Below are 15655 nucleotides of genomic sequence, written 5' to 3'. Positions count from 1 at the left end.
TTTGAAGATACGCTAGTAAATAAAGAATGTTATGTTTTTTGAATATTTTATTATTAAGTATAAAAATGGTCAACATTATCTGGTATACAAATGGCAACGTCCATATCTGTTTTTCCGTCTAATCTTAGCTATATGGATTTATTATTTACAATAAAGTCCATTTATTTTTCCCTATTAGGCTTTGTTATATGTGCAGAATGTATCTTTGTTTCAAATACAGAAATGCTTGGCACTAGTAAAGTTTTATCTTGTTCAGTACTATAGACAAAATTTCACACAACATTTCATTGAATATAAGGAAAATAACCATCAATGGAAGTTAACAGTTAAATTTCATTCTTTTTTTATCTGTGTACAAGCTTTAGTAACATGAAGTTTCAAAAATATTCTATAGAAACACCAAATAGACAAATAATGGAGGTTTGACACATTCAGAATATATGTATATTACCCAGGCACTTTTTACTGCAATGCAGTGTAGGATAAATTTCCTACACATGTCAAATTCAAGATATTTTATTTTTTTACCCGGATGTATCGTTCTTCGATGTTGTGATTTTTCACCTCAGAGCTACAATTCTTATATTTAAATGTTCGAATCAATAAGTTATTGCGAATGTACTAACTGACTTGGGCATATAACAAATTATATAATGCAGCAGGCAATAATTCCTGTCCATTTTTTTCTCAATTTTCCGAAATTGAAATTCCTTGTAAACGAACATGACGAAATTAGTGTCATTTGATAACATCAGTGTTATATCATTTAATTTATTTTGACCGCTTCTTTATCTTAAATACATTCTCGGGTAACTATAAATAATTTGAAAGACATTTCAACACAATCTCTATTAACCATCTTTTTGTATTGAAATGTGTTGTCCAAAATATATCTTTGAAGAAGAAAGTTCACCTTTAAATTATCTTTTAACATAAGGAGTTTAAACAAAAGTTAGATATTTCTAGTTAGATGATTCGGTCATGATATATAAACCTTTATTTGAAAGTTTCGATTTAATCACAATCTAATGTGTACTTTAAGTTATTCGTGCTAGGTTTATGACAGTACTTTAATATTATTGATTTTACTTAGTTTTCAAATTCCAGTTGTATGTATTGTTTCTTTGGTCTGAGGATTTAACATTTATGTTCCAAACGCTTGACATGATTTGCACATTCATCGCTTGATTAACATTTAATTAGTGCAAGAGACATTTTAACCAAAAAAACACACACTTGTTATCCATTAATGACTACAACCTTTAAATAGGGAAAGTATGTTACATTTCAAAATGCGCCTGCAACGAATCGAATCGAAACAAAAATATTCAAAAAAACTCAAAGGAAAACGAAAAGCCTCCAAAATGAGACATGGACATGACATTATGGTCTCTTAATGTCATCAAATATAAACAGTTCCAAACAATTTTTTCTATATTTTCTGATAAACTATTTTTACTCAAACAAACACTAAATCTCTTTATGAACACAATGTTAAACAAGTTTCCGTTTTCTTAAAAAAACCATCTGTGGACTCCTTCGCTCTATCCTGATTTAAGGTTATATGTGTGCATCGTGATTCTTGTTTTCGTATTGGAAATGTGGTATTTTTTGTTATTGATTAATATAAAATGGATTCACTGTAAAAGTGTGCGTTATGGGTGTTCCCCATAGGCGATGTGCCTAGATGGCAGTTGTTATAAAATACAGATTATGCATATTTTTTCAAACATTGTATATGAACATTGTTTAGCCAAACAAATTGGGCATACTTCAGATTGACAAAGCAATGAAACACGTATTAATTGTTCATATTTTAATATTGAAATTCAGGATGCAATATATGCATAATAAGACGAACATGACTTAAAGGCAGCTTAGTGGAACTGATATACACCTATGTAATTTTCTGCCATTTCAAGTCTTATCCTCCATTTGTCCTCAGACGAAAAAAATATGTTATTCTTTATCTCATTTACGCCTATAGATGTTGCTGTATTTCACCCGCATCTTCAAGCAACCAATCAGAATCAATATGTAAAAATTAATTATTATTTCAAGATGGCGTGTATGTCGACTGAAACTTATAGTGATGCGAAGCAATTATTATTAGTGACGGCCGTTGACAATATTCACAACTTCAGACAAACAAATGAACATGTATCAAGATTGAACTGTTGCAAAAGATAGCTTTCTGAGTACTCACTTGATTTTTATCATATTCAATGGAAAAAATGTATCGATACAAAAATGTACAATAATAATGTTTCCAACAAAACCGTTAAATTTTTAAAACCGGAATCAGTCTTAATAGAACTTAACAAAGATCGATAGGAAAAAAATATGAGATAGAAACACCATATCAAAGAATTTAAAACAATGTCTTTATTTAAACAGAGAATTTGACGGTCATTATGACATATACATCAAATCTATCATGATAATACCAGCACAATACGCTCATTACGGAGCACAATATGCATTGTTTTATCCTGGCCTTGTTGTGTGATATCTACTCAAAAGTATCGCATGCGAAGTAAAGAATAAACTCAATTTCGAATAAACTGCAAGGATTAACTCCACATATGAATAAAAGTCATACAGACTTTATCCTATATACGCGATTCAGCGAACAGATTCATGCACCCAATAACCTCCAGAAAAAAATTAACGAACAAAATATTTCTGAAGATAATGGCAATTGTTTCTCTATATATCCGGAAAACAACGAAAAAAGCGAGTAAAGGGAGTATGATTATTCGCACGTAATTGAAATGTTTGATAGCGGATCGAAAGTAAGAAATAACTATGATTTCTTGCATTTCCAAAAATGTACTTCCTTTTCAAACAAAATGATAATTTCTGGGAGGAAAATCATAAGGATTGATAATTCTTTTCGAGGGTATTGATGTGTGAACTGTTCCACTGACTCGACTGGCGAAGATGAAGTTACGTCTGTTCGGCTAATATTCATACAATGTATGTTGAGATAATCAGTCAAGTTTAATCTTGAAAAATGTGTTTAAATTGTACTTTACATGCGAGAAGTGGATTCCAAAAAGGCGCTTCGAAGCTATTAGTCCCGGAGAAAAATCATCAGCTCTATTCTCTGTTATTCGGCATTCTCTAAAACTGCCCCTTGATAAATTTTTGAATTATAAAGAAAGTAAGGATTAAACTCCCTAGGCAAAATTGGTTATAGATTAATTTGGCCTTTTAATCGGTCCTTTTGGGATTATTTTTCTATGCGATTTTCGGTCCTTAAACGTCATTACCTCCCTAATATACATCGTATTGCGCTTTTGATACTAGAATATTCATTTTTTTATATGTTTTGTTCTACAACTTTCACGTTTATAAAATATGGTATTATTTATCTTTTCGTTTTTCTATACGTTTGTTTTGTATGTTTCGCACGGTTTTAGACTGGAACCAGTGTTTGAAGGATAAAGTGCAACTGTTGAAATTAGCTTTATTATACATTTTTCTCAATATCTTTTCCCATTGAATATGATAGAAACAAAAATTGAGCAAGTGCTCAGGAGGCTATCTTTACTTAATCGTTATACCTTGGCACATATAGCGACACATACAGTGCAAGGGTAACGAAATCAATATTATTAAGATATTTTTTTCATATGTTTAACGTTTGAAGCTGATAAATTAAATAATCACTACAAACAGATCATTCATAAATTACATCTTTATAATTCAAAGGGCGCGCGTTTCTTGTTTGATTACAAACTTATAATGAGAACAGATGGAAAATCCTTTGCGGAACTATTTGATAATCAGTGTTTGGTATTTACCGCATCCTTTGGTAACTATAATTTCTTAACTTTTATGAAGGAACATTTCCCTGTTGATTTCATTTTCTGCACTTGAAAAGAAAAAACGCCCACCAAGTGTAAACATCTACATTTGTGTATTTATTTTGAATATTTAGTTTCAGATTAAATATTTGAGATAAAAGATAAAAAAACGAACCGTTGACCGGGTGCCATTTAAGATATTTCGTAAAACGATTTGTTGATAAACTTACACTTTTAGGAATCAATAATTTGTTTTGTGTCTAAGTTTTATTGTTGTTGCAGTATTTGGGCATATTTTCTTCAACATTTGATTTTACAACCGGGACCGACAAGACGGTTGATTTTCATGGGAATATTCCAAACGTAACAAATATGCAAATAAAAAAAAATCAATCATCTTCATCCGTTCCAGAGAATTTTTAGTTTGAATCGGAGTTATTATTTTTACAAAATAGCGTTTATACCTCCCTTAGACAAAATGCTATGTTAACTTTTATATATTATGAAAAAGAGCAGAGCCACCTCTTTTAATATGTCTTCTAGTTTAAAAAGGGAAATACTTGCTTGAAGTGTAGAATATTCTAATAATTTTATGCTTTTGCAAGATGAAAGAGTCTTAGTTTTCGCATTTGAATTGTTTTATATTGTCATTTCAGGGCCTTTTATAGCTAACTATGCGGTATGGGCTTTGCTCATTGTTGAAGGCATTACGGTGGTGTATGTAGTTTAAATTCTGTGACATTTGTTCTCCGGATATTTGTCTCATTGGCAATCATACTGCATCTTCTTTCTTATATATTATATTGTTTGTAATCTTAAAAGATCTTTTGAATAAAACACCTATATATTAGTCCTTTATCTTTATACATCAAATGTATTCCAATCGATTATGAACCCCTCAAAACAGATCCTCATTATAATATCTGCCATCAAAATTACACTACTTTTGATGATAGGAATACATGATGCTCTGTTTCCGTCTGATAATAAAAATAAGAAGGAAGTGAGGGGTTATGACACGTAATTTAAATGTTTGATACCGGATAACTCATGTTATTTTTCATTTCCGAAAATATCCTTCTATGTAAACGAAATCAGTCAAACAGGATTGTTCGAGTGTGATGTCATATAATTTATTGTGATCGCTTCTTTATTTCAAATACATTCTCGGGTAACTATTACCTAAATGACAACATTTCAGCAAAAAATTCAATTATTTATCTTTTGATTTAAATGTTTGTCCAAAATATGCTTTGATGAAGAAACGTTAACATATCGTTTAAGATTTTTTTCCCCAAACATATCAATTATTTCATTTGTCTTTACAAATTGTTTATATCTGTTTTATTAGATATTTTTTGGAAAGAATTCGGTATGCCAATATAAGACATTTATTTAAAAGATTCGATTTAAACACAATCTACATGTACGTTAAGGGATGTTATTTGGTTTTCGACAATATTTCATTATAATTGATTTAACTTGTCTTTCTTTTAATGTTGGGGATTTAAAATGTATGTTTCTAATCGCCTGTTATGATTTGCACCTTCTAAGAGTGTTTAACGTTTTATTAAATACACGAATAAAACTTGGAATAACTTTTACAAAGAAAATAATTTGTTTGATCTTTAGAGGACTTCAAATGTAAACAAAAGGAAGTATGCGGCAATCCCCAATGAGACATCAAAGAAACGATACCCCAAAAAATAATAACTGGACAACGTCATGAACATAAAATTATACTTAGCTCTTAATGTTACCAAATTAATTGTCTACCATCCCTAACACACTAAATGCCTTTATAAATGAAGTGTTAAGTTATGAAAGATGAAGGTCAATGCCTATTATAATGACTTCCTGCCAACAAATGATCATGTATCAATAATAAGTAAGCCTAGCTTCTTAGCAATCGCTCAATTTGGTTGTTGTTTTGATAATTTTCAATGATATTGATAGAAATGTACAAAACTGATATATCCAACAAAAGTGTTGAATCCTTCAAACCGGGAACCAGTTTGAGAAATGCGTTACATCTGAACAAAACTACTGGAAAAATTAAAAGATAAAAAAAAAATCCAAATCAAAGAATTTTAGTCCGGCCGATCGGTAAACAAATTGCTCAAATAATGAGGAAAGCACCAATGTTTGCATGATGGTACTTTTTTTGGTACTGAGCAATATTATCTATGGACCCACCCTCAAAATTCAATATGGCAGCTTATTTCAAGATGGCTGCCGTATGTCTGAAATATTTTCCAGTAATGCACAAACCACAGTAATTTGATGCTGGAAACACAAAAATCAACATTTTTGAATGACTAGGTGTATTTTCAAAATGGCCGTCTTGAAAAATAAGCAAGTATTCATCATTGAGAATTGACTTGAATATAAGCATTTTATTGATGTATAGTGTCATTTAGTATCTGTCCCAGTTCTGTCTATTTTGATTATGCCTTGCTTGTCATTTCATACACAAAATAGTAGCTTTCATAAAAAGCTGCAGTAGTAGCTTACATCAAAAGCTGCACTATTTGTTGTCTTTGGTCACACATAAAAGCTGTGATTTGGGATTTATCTGCCTTAAGATATTATCTAGTGCCTATCTTATTTCTTGGGTCGCAATATTTTGCAATATTTTGCAATTGGAGATATTATACTGTGAATACAGAATTATTTTAAACACACATCAGTAAAATGGCAGGAATTGAAGACAAAAAGGACAAGAACATTGAAATGGCAGAAATTGAATCACTTGGGGATCTGGAGAAACCCACAGATGAAGACACTTTAACAGAGGACAATTCAGAAATTACTATTGAACAATTATACCAAGAACTTTTAGCAGATGGAAAATTTAATGCTCAAAGAACAGCTGAAATTTACCGCAATATAAAACGGAGCAAAGAGCGAATTGGTAAAATATGTGTTGGTCTCATTACGATTCAAGCTGAACAGAAAGATGCGATGAATCTGCACTAGACACATCATCTTAGCCAAAATTTGACCTTAGCCAGTACAACGCAAGTTTACCAAATGTGCACAACAAAATCCATGCCTTGGCTCTTTTCACAATTGTAGTTTGCATGAACCATCAACCGTGCCACATCTGTTGAAACTTTCTTCACCTTTAGTCAAAATCCTATGCCAGAACCCTTGGCCCTGCATGAGACAGTTCAAATTATTCAACAAATATCTCCATTTAAGAAAATACTTTAAACCGCTAGTAATAATCAAGGATACCAGCAAAAGGCTTATGTGTCGTCTTACGCACACTTACCATCTACTATGAGTCAATAATTTTTGGTTCAGAGCAGCACACCATTACAGAAACAATTGACTGCAAGAGGATTCTATCAAAATTCTCCTATGCCTAAAGCAGTTCCTACTTACGGTATCATTCCCGTCGAGTTAATGTCAAATCCCACATGTATCACTCCAATTATAACAACCTTGCCAGCTCATGGAGCTCTAACAGGCTTCCAATAACAGCAAGCTGTTTCCAGGAAAGGGCAGAGGAAACCAAAAGAGTGTGACAACAGCACTTCTTCAGTCTCCTCATTAGAAAAAGAGTATACCCGATGGCAAGAAAATCTTGGTGCAAGGGACCGGGGCCGAAGCCAACAGCTACCAAAAGTTCAAAAACTCCATTGAAGAGGATCCTTGAATTGGGAGGCATTCATTTACAATTTGAACGAACTGCCGGTACATGACGATTGGAAAACAGGAAAAATGTGTGTAGGCCCCAGATTGCCAGGCTTTGAGTACGCTCGCAAGGTAAACACAGACGATGATTCCAAGGCCTTAACAAAAGCAATCATTTGGAGCAGCGCTTCAGCAAGAAAGACGATCAAACCAGATTGGAACCGAAACATTCTTCCGAGGATGTAAAGACAAAGATTCTTCAAGGCATGTAAAAGAGAGGAACCTAGAAACATTCAACAAGGCGTTAGAAACCTGAATAGCAAACCAGATATATGGTTCAAAAAGTGCCAATTATGATCATTGACAAGTCTACTTTGCTGATGGCGCAGTATCACCGACCGATAAAGGAAATATGAGCAGTCCTTTGGATAATGAGGTGCATAATATCACACAAATTGTCACAGAACTAGCAGATGTTATGCTTTCAACTAATCAGCATAACCGTGGATTGGCTGATCAATATAACCTCGGTTCTTCTGATCAAATAATCATGGAAGATCACCAGTTTAATGGAAGATCACTTGCTCAATATACACGTAAAAGATCTTCTGAGCAGTGCAATCGCGGTAGATCGCCAGATAGAAATACACAAAGCTTAATGCCTGTCGATCAGCAACACTCCTACTAAGCTAAAGTTCATATAGTGGCTTAGGACAACAGTTAGCATCTCCATGGACAAACTTTAGATATCCCAGTTATTTTAGACAGCGGTTACCTTCACCAGGATACGGAGCAAATCAAAGTGCAACCCCATCAATGGGGTCTTTAAACAGTAAAGGGTCGGGCCAGTAGGCCAACGCACGATTCCAAAATCTATTTGCCATGAAACAACACCTCATTACAAAATCGAACAGAGGCCCACGTCCTCGTCCAATATTGTCATCAGACGAACCATTTGACAGAGCTTAGCAGTACAATGACCAGAATGTGAGCATAATTGTGGACACTGCTGCAATTATAACATAAGTAAATGAGAAATTAATTCCGGCAGAAAATGAAGATTTGGAGAATGTAACGCTTCGTGGTTCGGGTTAACAGCTTGTTTTTGGGAAGATTATAGAGAACGACTCTCGACACTAATAGACTAAACCTACTATTGGATGTGTGAAAAGAGTGATTAACAGGCGATGTCATACTTAGGCTAGATATGTTGGACACACTGAGCGCATAATAAACCTGAGTACTCCTACAATCACCATCAACAATAAGGATAAATGCGGCATTTGTTAACAGTGGAAACGAGATTTCAACTCAGCAAGTTTGCATAAAACAAACCGTTACAGTTCCGCCAAACTCAAAAATGACTATTACCATTAAAAATAATAAAAGTGCTGATCAGAAGTGCATTTTAGGAAGAAGAAAGGTATACCTATTGATTACGTAGAATAATTTGACGATGTAGTGGGTACGGCAGTTGAAAACGCGATAAGTAACGTAAGACGTGGCATCGATGAGACACGAGACAAGGTGCCCTCGGCACTGCCTCAAAGTTCAGATGAGTTACCTACTATTCCAGCACATTTCACTGACCTATATTAACGTTCAATCGACTCTTTTTAACCTCTTTATTCCAACCATTAAAACTGAAAGCGTTTAAAGAACAATTACAATAACATGTTACATATTGATTAACAATTTGAATTTCACTTTTTGTTTTTGCATATGCAGCCATATTTGTAAATGTATGTGTTATAGAAATAACCAAATGTTTCTTCAATATATTAAAATTAATTGATAAAAATTCAAGAACATGGAGTCCATTTTTAAAGAATCATTACTTTTAATTTCCGAAATTATATAGAATACCTTTAGAGCAATTTTGATATTGATACCGTTTTTCCGACATCTTGAAAATTGCAGCCATATTGGATTTTTCAGAGTGGGTCTATAGCTGAAATCAAAGGGTTTATAACCAAGAACTACTATGCAAAATTTCATGCTTTCCTTATCAAGTGAGCAATTCTGCTCTATATCTGCACCAATCGACCGGACTATTTAAGACAATTACTTTTCTTTAAAAACTTCAAATTTGTCGATCAAATATAAGTGATCAATGATGCATGGAAATACAATTGAAAATGGAAATGGGGAATGCGTCAACATTCCGACCAAAGGGCCGACATAAGTCGAAGGCCACCAATGGGTCTTCAATACAGCGTGAAACTCCCGCACCCGGAGACGTCCTTCCTCTGTTCCCTAAACACACGTGCATATACAAGCACAATAAGCTCATTCCTAACCTTGCAATTTGATATCTATTCGAAAGTATAGCATATTATTATTATTATTATTACAATTTTTCTATAGCGCTAAATCTAAAACAATATTACTCAAAGCGCTTTACATCACATGTTAAACGAAATATACACACAGACAGTGATAAACATATAGAACATGAACACACAAAATAAATATTTAAGTGTTAAAACTTTTCTAGATAAAAGGATTAATAATGTGGAAATTTTTACAAAAAAGTGGAATATATATATCAATTAATCAAAATAAAATTATACTGAATAAAGCTGGTAAAATAAAATAGCCAAAAAAGTCTAAAATAAGATTGCAATTAAAAATTATCAAATTTAAGTTAAAAATTTGAAAACGTATTCAAAAGATGAAAAAGGAATATTACCATGTAAAAATATAATTACTGAAATGAAAAAATATGTGTGCACATATCAAGTGTAGAGTAAACTCAATTTGTCAGATTTATTTTAACCGATTTACTCATAATTGGAATAAGAGTCCAACAGACTTTATCTGTATCCTAAATTCGCTTTTCAGCAGAGCAGACAAATTTACGCATAGTAAGTCATAAACCGATTAAGAGAAAAAACGGTTACAAAAAAAACCCAAAAACAACACATCAACTATAAGAGGAAAAAACGAAACAACAGATACACTGAAGTTCAACAGAAACAAACTATTTAAGCTTTAGAAATCTTAGTTTGACGATAAAGAATAAGTAATCTTCGAACAAACTTATGTGAAAGGAAAATGTCATATGTCAAAAAGATTAGATTACATATGATACTCTAGTACGTTTTGAGAATTTTTGTGAACTTGGCTCATGCTATGATACCAGTGGTAATATACAAAAAAACACTTTCAAATTTACTGGATACAAAATCAAGCATGTTTATTTTTGAGACACATTATGGTGTATTGTAATCTTTAAAACTTTGATTATATGATATAGCCAGATTCGTGCTATAACCAAAATAACATTTATTAAACATTGAAAAGATCATGCCAAATTTAAAGTTAAAAGAAAATCGTCATGCAAATACATGATCGAAAAGCTTTATCAATTAAGAAGAAATAAAAATTGATGTAAGAAACGATTTTCATTTGTAATAGACGCACTCATGTATTGCTATATATCTAATCTCAAGTAGCGGTAAACATTTATACTCAATCTTCAAATCGTAGAACATTGGAAGTGAATAACAGAACTAGCGCAAAAAATAATAAAATACCCGATAATTCCATAAATACCATTCCCGCGTTACTTTCTTCACACTTTAATGATTATAAAGAGTTGTTTTGTTAACGTTAATCATATCAATGGAAGCGAAACTCAAAATCATAGTAACCAAAAAAAAATGCAAAGGAAAAAAATACAGTCCTTTAAATACAAAGGTGTATTTGAAAGTTGTGGTGCTCAAATCTCCCAACTTCCGTACATGTAATCATAGCTACACATTCAGATAAAAAAATAACTAAATCTATATCACCGCTTCATAATATCAAGATTTGATATACTTACCATTTGAAGCTAATAATTTGAAAATCATTAAAAAGAGATAAGTCGTCAATTCCATCTTTCTAATTCAAATGTACGTTTCCTGTTTTTAAGATAAACCTATAATAACTTTTTGAAAACTCTTTGCGGAAGTATTTACTAATCAGTATGTGGCATCTACCGCATTCTTTAGTCGCCACAAATTATAACTATTTATAATGGGAAAATTCCCTTTTGGTTTTTATTTCGCATTTGATAGAAAAACAATTTAAAAAAAAGTGTATACATATGCATTTCTGTAAATTAGTACATTGTAATGTGGTTTTCATTTAAGACTAAACACTTAAGATAACAGACTGTATACAATCCATATACTCAGGCGTTATTTGAAATATTGCTTATAGGGATTTGTTGATGCATTTGATAATTTAAGGCATTTACCTTTAGATTGCTATAGTTGTCTTGTGGTTTCATTTTTGGGTAGCTACAATTAAGACTAGTTCTCCATTACTTTTATACTTCCTGTTTATTTTATACTTAGACATTGAGATGATAGTATATTATTTTGAATGAGCAATAATTAATTTTTAGAATATGCTATGACTAAATTTAAATGGTACGCAATTCCTTGTTTTCATTGTTTAGATCATGATGTTGCTATGCAAAAACAAGCTGATATATTGATTAAATTTTAATTGGCAAAATGTTGTTCAAAGGAAAACAAAACTTTAAGCAATTGCAAGTTGCATTTTTGTTTTAAAAAACTCTGTGAGCTATGAGTTATAATGGATTTAAAAATGGTCTTTGTACAATTCCACCTTATGGAATTATGCTGCATTATGTTTGAATGAGAGAATGTTATTTTAGCAAATTTTATATATAATGGGATATGAATAAATCTACCTGTGTATTTGTAGTTAGGGAATTTCATGCAAATACCATAGATTGCAGATGGGGAATACCCTGTATAGAAATCGTGACTTTCGAAGACATCAAAACTTTTAAACATGTAATTTCTTCCGGCTGCAAATTTTTCTACTTGGCTTTAACGTTTCGTCATACCGGTAAAATTAATAATGGAAATGAAATAACATTTGATTAAACAATGTACGTTCATATGAGATAACAGTACTTAACTCCTGTTCAAAACATGTAAATCATTTTATAATCTATCTTAATCAATCAAGAAAACAAATATTAGCGTATGGGAATTGCTTGCACCGGGAAGTTGAAAAATTGCTAGGAAGAATTTATGTCAAATTCGTAGCTACTGTTTTCTGTTGGTTTTTTTTAGATTATATTTTTGTTGAAAAGATACATGAATCATGAAAAACTTTCAAAGTCTTGGTAGGAACCTTTCAAAGCGTTCCCTTGTGTATTAATTGCTCTTTAGAAATGATTAACGTTGCACCTCGTCGTTTCAATGCCAATTTTCCTCATACCGGCATTTGATTTATATTTTTAGTGTGTTTTAACTCAAACCTTTCTGATGACGACCAGATGCAGCGGAAGGAGTCGTGTAGGACGTGGTACATGTCGCAAAGTTATTCCATCGCCTTATAACTTCACTGGGAGTTCTAATACGAATAGTTTATCACCTGACTGAAATAGTATTTCATGGACTTACCATCAACAAAAGAAAATATCTAGCCTCTATATGTTTAGTGACGATTGCTATTCTATATACAATGAAGGTACATTTGATGAAATAGCACAATGTTTAAAACATCAAAGCAGTCCCGAGCACTACTAAAATTTAAAATTTACATACGAGAAATCACAAAATAAAATTCAGTTTTTAGATGTGTTGATGTCCAAAAACTCAAGATTATAGAAACAGGAATCTAAGACCTCACGACATTCCGAAAAAAAACCTGAACAATGTCAGAAACTAGAGAAGTCCTCGTGCCATCCATCCTCTATTTAAATGCATAGTTAAAGTAGTAATGTTTCGCTTTTAATGATGTAAGAACGATCCTATAGATATGCAAATAAAGTATGTTTTATTTTCTGAACGCTTTTAAAAAAATTTATAAGGAAAGTGAATAAACATAGAGAAATGACATATTACATAGTTTAATGGTTAAACCCAAATATGTATTACAGCTGATTTCCTTGGTGTTCTATGGGATAAATTAGAAGATGACAAAGAATCAAAATTTGTATTTAATAAAAGACCTCTTTTCGCTTTCTCTAGGAATAAAAACTTGAAAGAAACCGTAGACGTGGTAGATACATTTGTACGTACTAAACTGTTATAACACCCAGTGTTTAGAATCAAATACATTTCAGTACGTATCAGATACATTTCTATTACATATTTTTACGTTCCTTCTACGTTTTACTGTGCTTTTATACTTTCCTACTACGTTTATATTTTTATTCACGTTCGTATTGTGCAGAGCAATACAAACAGAACCGATCACGTATCAATCCATGCTTATCTATGTGTATATAGCCATTTTAAGTACGGATCGATACGATCCACTACGTATATTGTCGTTTTGCTACGTTTTGAAAAGTTATTTGAAAACGTAGCCAAACGGAATAGCCGAAACGTGACAGTGTGACTGGGGCTTTACGTGAGCAAACGATCATTCATTTTCCTCAAATGAACACCAGAAGTAAATCAAATCTAAGGTCAAATTTCACTCAAAATATTATGAGGGTCTAAGTTAGGGTCCTTCATTTGTATAATCAAGTCTCAATTAGTTTGTTATTTTTTTATTTTTCTCTTCCGTTTTTTTTCAATTATTATCTGTTCTAACATATCATAGTAAACCATTTATCTCCTCATTATTTTACACTTCTTTCGCTTTATACTTTTTGTAGTCGATTTCTCTGTAATTTTCACTCATTATATTCTATTCCATAAACCTATACAGACCCTCCATTATGTGATAAAAGATCGAGAATATAGAAAATCATATTTTTCTATGTTTCTTTTGAATTTCGAATATTCGATCATATATAATCAAAAAGGACTTACCACGTGACTGTGATATGAGAGGATGTATCAAAATAAGCAGACACAAATTCCATTCCATGATTTTCTTTGAAAAAAAATACACTTCCTTATTTAACAAAAATGGGTACTATTTTATTTCAATCAATATTTTCGAGTGGAATCTCAAACAATGTATTCTGATTGCCGTGTTTTATCTTAAATGCATTCTCAGGTAACTATGAATTATGTCACAATATTTTAAAACGAACTTCATTTATCTTCTTTTTGGATAATACCGTTTTAATCCAAAATATGTCAACAATGATCAAGACTAATCTATGATTTTTAAAACAAGGTATTTCGTTTCATAGGTCGTTTTTTTCAAAATGCATATTGATCGCGATATTTGTTTTTGAAATATTTTACCTCATTCTTTAGTTTTATATATTGTTTCGGTTTAACTTGAATCTACCTGTGGCTTTTGATAAAATGAGACCCTTTCGAATCTGACATATTTAGATCTTTCCACTTTTCTGTGGAAATATCATTGTATTTGTTTTGATTATTAAAATTTAGAATGGAAATGGGGAGAGTGCCAAAGAGACAACAACCCGACCATAGAAAAAAACAACAGAAGAAGGTCACCAACAGGTCTTCAATGTAGCGAAAAATTTACTTTTTTCTTCATCCACCACAACCTATTCATATCGTATATAGTGATTTAGCAAGATATCGATTAGATTTTTTACAGATATGTATGATATCGAAACAGTGGAATACATATCACCGACTCTTAGTAATTGATATGAATCACACTTTAAAAACATTGATGAGACTTAAAAACGCATATTCGAAGTCTTTCGTCATCTCTAATAAAGATTGGTTTGTAAAGACTGTGGTTACGAGTTCGATTTCTGCATTGGCAAAGTGCGCTAGACTCCGATCTGATTGAAAAGGATTGCTGGTATTAGTTCCTGAAGAATATAGAAATAAGGATAAGTGGCATGATTGCCTATGAGATAACTATCCACCAAAGTTCAACTGAAGTAGATGTAAGTAATTATAGGCAACCTTACGGCATTCAAGAATGAGAAAACAAATACTGACAGTCAGCTATAAAAGACTCAAACATGAAAGAAGAGAAACTTACTGAGTAAGTTATGATACAAAAATATTACGATAAACCAATTTGACATTCAAAAATCCACAACCACTGACCTACAGGATCCTGACTTGGAAAAGACACATACAGAATGTAGCGGGTTAAATTTGTTTGCGAGCGCTCAACCCTCCAAGCACAAAGTACGAATACCATTAAAATCAATTGTTAAAAAACTTAACTCTTCAGAGGCAGAAAAACACCCAACAGAAACACAGGCCGGACGTTGCAGATTATCGATCCATTCGTCACCTCTAACAACAAAGAACTACACTTCTACATACGTTATT

The sequence above is a fragment of the Mytilus edulis genome, chromosome 12 (assembly GCF_963676685.1).
Source record: "Mytilus edulis chromosome 12, xbMytEdul2.2, whole genome shotgun sequence".
Lineage (NCBI taxonomy): Eukaryota > Metazoa > Mollusca > Bivalvia > Mytilida > Mytilidae > Mytilus > Mytilus edulis.
Note: the sequence above shows the minus strand (reverse complement) of the source record.